A 6,000-nucleotide genomic window follows, 5' to 3' on the forward strand; every position below is an offset into this window, starting at 1 on the left:
TCATTAAAAGCAAAACCAACTCTGCATCACTAATGAAATGATTGCTTATAATGTTAATGACTTTGGCTTGATGTCTAATAAACTCTGCCATTTTCAAACTCATTACTGATTTGCCATTTGTAACAATTTGCAACAATGAGTAACAGCATTGTCCAGGACTCCATTTTTTTTGGCTTTCTCCTGTAAGCATCCTTATGTCCTGGTGACTCCATTAACCATAATTTGAATGTTTTCAATCTGTCTGATAGAGACAACATTAATTTTTAGGTAGTGCTGAATTTTTTAAATCAAGCTGTTATACGGCATAAAATGAAATGCTTTTTAGCAATCTGAACATATCATGTCAACACAATTACAAGATTGAAATCTTGTCAGGGACCCTGCCTTCTATCAGATTTACAGTTTCTAGCTTTAGTGAAGAGAAAAAAAATTCTAGATAGCATTTCAGTGTAATGCTTGAAGTCAACTAAAGGATTATCCATCCTTCCCAAAGGGTAGACTTTCATTTGCATACCTATATCCATGCAATGTTCATTTTCAGCAAGAGCTTTGACCTTTCCTACTGTACTGACAGATGAACTGGGAGTTAGGTTTCATTCCTCATACTCTAGTTGTATCACAGCAACAGGACCGTCCAGGTTCCTAGCTGATGCAGAAGAATGTTGCAGGCTGTCATATATACCTGTCAGAAGTTTTAATTTCGTAGTGCTCTTTTGAGTGAAGACAGATTTAGCAAAAAAAAGTCCCGATTCAGAAACATCCTGCTTGATTCTTAAGAGCTGTAGGGCATGAAGTCTTCCCAAAGCTGCTACAAGTGTGTCTGCTTCAGAGCTAATACCTTTTCTGTGAACAATTTCTGCATTGATAATGGAGACAGCACAATACAAAAGGTTTGTGTTCTGAGAATATTCTAGACCAGCATCTCTGCTTTTGCAAGTTGTCAGAGCTTAAATGACTCCAGCGGCACTGTTCCAGCTTCAACAGCCTGGAGCTTTGGCTTTGTTTCTGATTACACTTTATTTATTTATTTATTTATGTTTCCCTCATCTAAACCCCCCATCTAAAAGATTTTGCCCCTTCCCAGAACCTGCAGGTGTTCAAATGTAGCTATTACAAACATTCAGCTATTTACTTCTTTACACTGAATCCTAATCTCTGGGAGGAATTCACTGCATCTTGTGGCACCCTATGTGTAGTGCAGAGATACTCTGCTGCATTTTGTTTACGGCAATGTCTAAAATTTACAGGTATTTTTTTACTCTTCATTATCACATAAACATACAAATATCCCGGTGAGTGTCTGCATGTATCTGGGATATTCAGAGCAGAAGTAATTGTATTTTCCTGCCTTTGTACTGACAAGTGTTTTGGAGGCACAGAGATTTTCAGTCCATGTTTAGTTACCATTCAGCACAATCAGCATGTTTTCCATTTAGCATTATTTATGTAATACACCCACAAAGGCAGATATATCCTTGCTATCTGCTTCCCCACACCACAGACAGTAGTGATTAGTGAAAAAGAAAGCTACCTTCTCTTCTTAAGGGACTTTATATTCTACATTTCAGACAGGATAAAAAAGTAATAAAAACACCTCTCCAAAACAAAGAAAGAGACTCAAAGACTCACTACAACCCCATTCTGTCTCAGGAACAAAACCTTGGAAAATACTCTTTTTTACCCAACCCAAAATACCACATCAGCCAAAGGCTAAAATTTTCCTGTGTCTGTCTCACAGGTAAAGTGAGTTGCCTGTTTCATGGAATCACAGAATAGCCTGGGTTGGAAGGGACCCACAAAGATTGAGTCATTGAGTCTGACTCCTGGCTCCAGTTGTGTAGAGAAAAATAATTCCTGTGTAGCTGACGGTTGAATCAGGTTTAGGTAGACCTGGAGGCAGTGGAACAAGTCCAGGGTGCCAAAGACTGGGAATACCTACATGTTTTCTATTAGCTAGTGAAATTTGAAGGAGTTCAGCAGCTCTGAAAACCAAATCATGTTTATTAACGGCTTAAGTCCTTCTGTTAACCAAGGAAATTAGAACACTTCGCCATATTTCCTCACTAGGAAGCTTGCTTGTTTAACCCTATTCCATCTGCGACCCCAAGCTTATGTGAAAAATACAGCTCCGCTTTTTCTTAGCAGATACTTTTCTAAGTTTTTTGAAAAACCTCCAGTGATGTAAAGTCCACGGTTTTCCAGGCAGCCTCTTCCAGTGTTTAATTATCCTGAATGATAAAGCATTTTCTCCTCTGCAGCAATTTAAGCTCATTACTCCCTGTCCTATCCTCAGTGGACTTGAATAACAGTTTGCTGTCTTCCTCTTTGTTGTAGTTTTAACATGCTAGAAGACCATTAAGTTTTCTCACTCTTGCCTTCTCTATGCACGACCACCCCAGTCCTTTCAGGTTTTCTTTTTTATACCTTATACACAATTCTCCTCTTTATACGATATGCTATTTACATAACATCATGTTTGCCTATGTGGTGGCAACGGGCAAATAAAGTCAAGTGCATGGAATTATTAGGAGAAATCTTGCCATTTGCCTTGTGATGTTCACGGTATGTTAAAACAGAGAGCCAACCCAAGCTGTGTCCTTTATGCATGCCCCCCATTATCCTACTTGTATCTCTTATTCTCATCACCTGGAAAAGGGCATGAACAACACGGGCACCAAGTTTGGAGAGGTATTCATGATAGTTCATACTGAAGTGCTAGGTGACTGTGAGGAATGGCAGAAAGAACAAAGAAGTCATTCAGTCACAGAATGTCAGATAGAATTAGGTGCAGATAAATTGATGAACATAGAAAAAAGTTGTATGAACTTCACATAATGGGCTCCAAACTAGCATTAACACTCAGTGGGAAGATCAGAGTTTGTCATGATGGAGTTCAGGGAAGGCACATAAGAATCAAAGGCGTAATCTGATTAGAATAGAGAAGGTAAGGCTGAAAGCCACAAAATCGCAGCAGGCTTGGAGAAATAAGATGGAGACTCTTCTCTGGCTCTTTATACAAGAAGTAGGAAGCCTGAATGAAAATTATGAGAACTGTGTTCTAATCAGAGAGGAAGAAGTGATTCTTCACAGGTCTGGTTGAAGACCTTTGAACATCATTGTCCAGGATGTTGTGGCTCCTTTAGCATGAATTCAAAGGGCTTGAATATATCATAGGCACAGAGGGAGACTGGACAATTTCATGGAAGCTTCACTGACACTAAGTAAGCACACAGAAAAACATGTATAGCCCAGGAATCCCCTGAACTGGATAGTTGGAACCTGGAAAATGAGGGAAAAACATCCCTGTACTGAATTTTGTATCTGTCTGCTGTGGAAACAGAATACTATGCCACGCAGATCTTTGATCTCATTCAATACTACGTTTCGTACTACCTTGATCTCATTCAAATTTTTTTTTTCTTTTTTCTTTTTTTTTTAGGTGCAACCAATATTTCTTCTTCAGAGGAGATGAATATGAAATTCTGGTCTTGATGAAGACTGTGGCAACTTTCTCACTGGTGTTAATAGATGGTCATTTAGATGGTCATTTCATTCCAGGATTTTCAGCCACAATAAATTATCCTGGAAGCAAACGCTGTAGCAGAGGAACCTGCCACGATGTTGAAATATCTGAGAAGATAAAGCAAACATCAAGATACAGCACAGTATTAGTCAGATAATCCCAAATGCATAGAACAAACATACAGAATGACAGTCACAGAGAAGGACTTAACTAGAGTAATATTTTCATTTATCAGGTTTGAAGTTGGAGGTTTTATACTTTCTCCCAAAAGTCTAGAAACATTATTCTGGAAATAACAGTTTTCAGAAAATAAAATTACTGTGACTGTACCGTGGTAATATTATCTTATTCCTGGTTTGAATTAGACCACTTGAAATAGTCTCACAAGACTCAAGTCAAAAGTGAAAGGTTTAGGGCAGAGAATAACAGATGATTCTGGAAATGATTTTCAGAGAGCTGTCACTGCTGACCTGTTAATGGTTTTATTGTGGAAGGCAGATATAGCGTTACATATGGAGAAACTCAATTAGAAGTTTAACTTTATTTTTCTCTAAAAGCCCTTTCCCTGTTCCTGAGGTGTGACAGCCTCGTATGTTTGTTCTGATTCTGACATTGATCTCTGCAGTTTCATCTATAATCTCCTGCAGAGCTGTAACCAAGTTTCCCTCTAAGGAAGATTCAACATTCATGTATAACCGTATGGCACAAACACTGTCTCTCCCATCCTGTGGGTATATCACTGGGGAACAAATATTGTACAAAATTACTTGAATTGTCACAAATGGTACTAAATACAAGAAAATGCTGACTCACAACTGCTGTTTGGATGCTTTGTAAAAATCTAAAGTTTTATGAAATCATAATGAGATCACATCAGTTCCCAAATAGGGCTCTGGCTCTACAAGAAAATATATGAGTATTTGAGTGCTTAGACTGGGACTTTAATTTTCCAGTTAATCCTTTGCACAGCACCATAAAACTGTGAGTTATATAGTTAGGTGTATAAAGTGAAAATACTTGCAGAGATATGGAAAGTAAGCTGCTGGTGTTATTTATTGCTTGTTCTATAGCAATGTTTAGTACTACAGTCAAGGGACAGGGCCTGGTTTGTGAGATGCACTGTATTCACAAGTAACAGGAAGTTTGACTACTTGGAAGACAGTAAATATTCTCCAATAAATATTTCAGAATAAATTGTTCTCTATCTGTATCTGGAAATGTAGTCGCCCATTTAAAATAAGACAGAAACATCAGTTAAAAAATAAAACACTCATCTATTCCTAGCTGAAAAGTTTTGAAGGGAATGGAAATATTAGTAAAAGAAAAGCCTTCTTTAAATAACTTAGCAGTATTTTTGTTAGGAAGCTTAGGAATTCTACTTTTCAGTATAGACAGTGATCTGCATTCTTTCCCATTTGGCTTGGTTTTCAGTTCCTTGGGGATTCACATTCTTCTTGGGGATTCACATTCTTCTTCCCTTCCCTTCCCTTCCCTTCCCTTCCCTTCCCTTCCCTTCCCTTCCCTTCCCTTCCCTTCCCTTCCCTTCCCTTCCCTTCCCTTCCCTTCCCTTCCCTTCCCTTCCCTTCCCTTCCCTTCCCTTCCCTTCCCTTCCCTTCCCTTCCCTTCCCTTCCCTTCCCTTCCCTTCCCTTCCCTTCCCTTCCCTTCCCTTCCCTTCCCTTCCCTTCCCTTCCCTTCCCTTCCCTTCCCTTCCCTTCCCTTCCCTTCCCTTCCCTTCCCTTCCCTTCCCTTCCCTTCCCTTCCCTTCCCTTCCCTTCCCTTCCCTTCCCTTCCCTTCCCTTCCCTTCCCTTCCCTTCCCTTCCCTTCCCTTCCCTTCCCTTCCCTTCCCTTCCCTTCCCTTCCCTTCCCTTCCCTTCCCTTCCCTTCCCTTCCCTTCCCTTCCCTTCCCTTCCCTTCCCTTCCCTTCCCTTCCCTTCCCTTCCCTTCCCCTTCCCTTCCCTTCCCTTCCCTTCCTTCCCTTCCCTTCCCTCTTCTTGTTGGGTAATGTTGGCTTGTGTTAATATGAATTCAAGAGAATGTGACTCCAGGTCAAAGTGCACAAAACCTAATACTGTTATGAGATCTGTCAAATATAAAAGACTCTTTCTGTTGATTTTAGTGGGAGATGAAGGGTCTTATATGGCACACTAACGTGTTATCCATACAGATGTGCTTTATTTATAAACTTGAAGAAGTGGTGTGATACATGGTTCTGTGACTGCTGAGCAACCAAGGTGATGCTCCTTTCTTATGATATATTTTGTATATCAGGTATGATGCAAACTGACATTCCTTGGGCATTTTGTCCAATACTGCAAATACTTCTGTACATTAATATGCTTTACATCTCCAGTAGTATTTATCACACATTTCTCACAAGCAAGGAATTATTTGCTGTTGTGGTGTGTCAGCAGTTTATGAAGAAACCAGAGGGGGGCCCATCAGCCTATGTTTGGAGATAGGTTACAGCCAAAGCAA

The 6,000-nt window shown here is 39.8% G+C and overlaps 1 long non-coding RNA gene across 1 annotated transcript in view; it reads left to right on the top strand.

Moving 5' to 3' along the window:
* The window catches only part of LOC106034755 (uncharacterized), a 32,270-nt gene extending 27,398 nt beyond the window's left edge, over positions 1-4,872 (top strand). The window contains exon 8 of the long non-coding RNA XR_001206282.3: positions 3,440-4,872. This is a non-coding gene — a long non-coding RNA (uncharacterized lncRNA). The remainder of the gene's footprint in view (positions 1-3,439) is intronic.
* The last annotated feature ends 1,128 nt before the right edge of the window (positions 4,873-6,000 follow it).

Source organism: Anser cygnoides, chromosome 4 (assembly GCF_040182565.1).
Source record: "Anser cygnoides isolate HZ-2024a breed goose chromosome 4, Taihu_goose_T2T_genome, whole genome shotgun sequence".
Taxonomy (NCBI): Eukaryota; Metazoa; Chordata; class Aves; order Anseriformes; family Anatidae; genus Anser; species Anser cygnoides.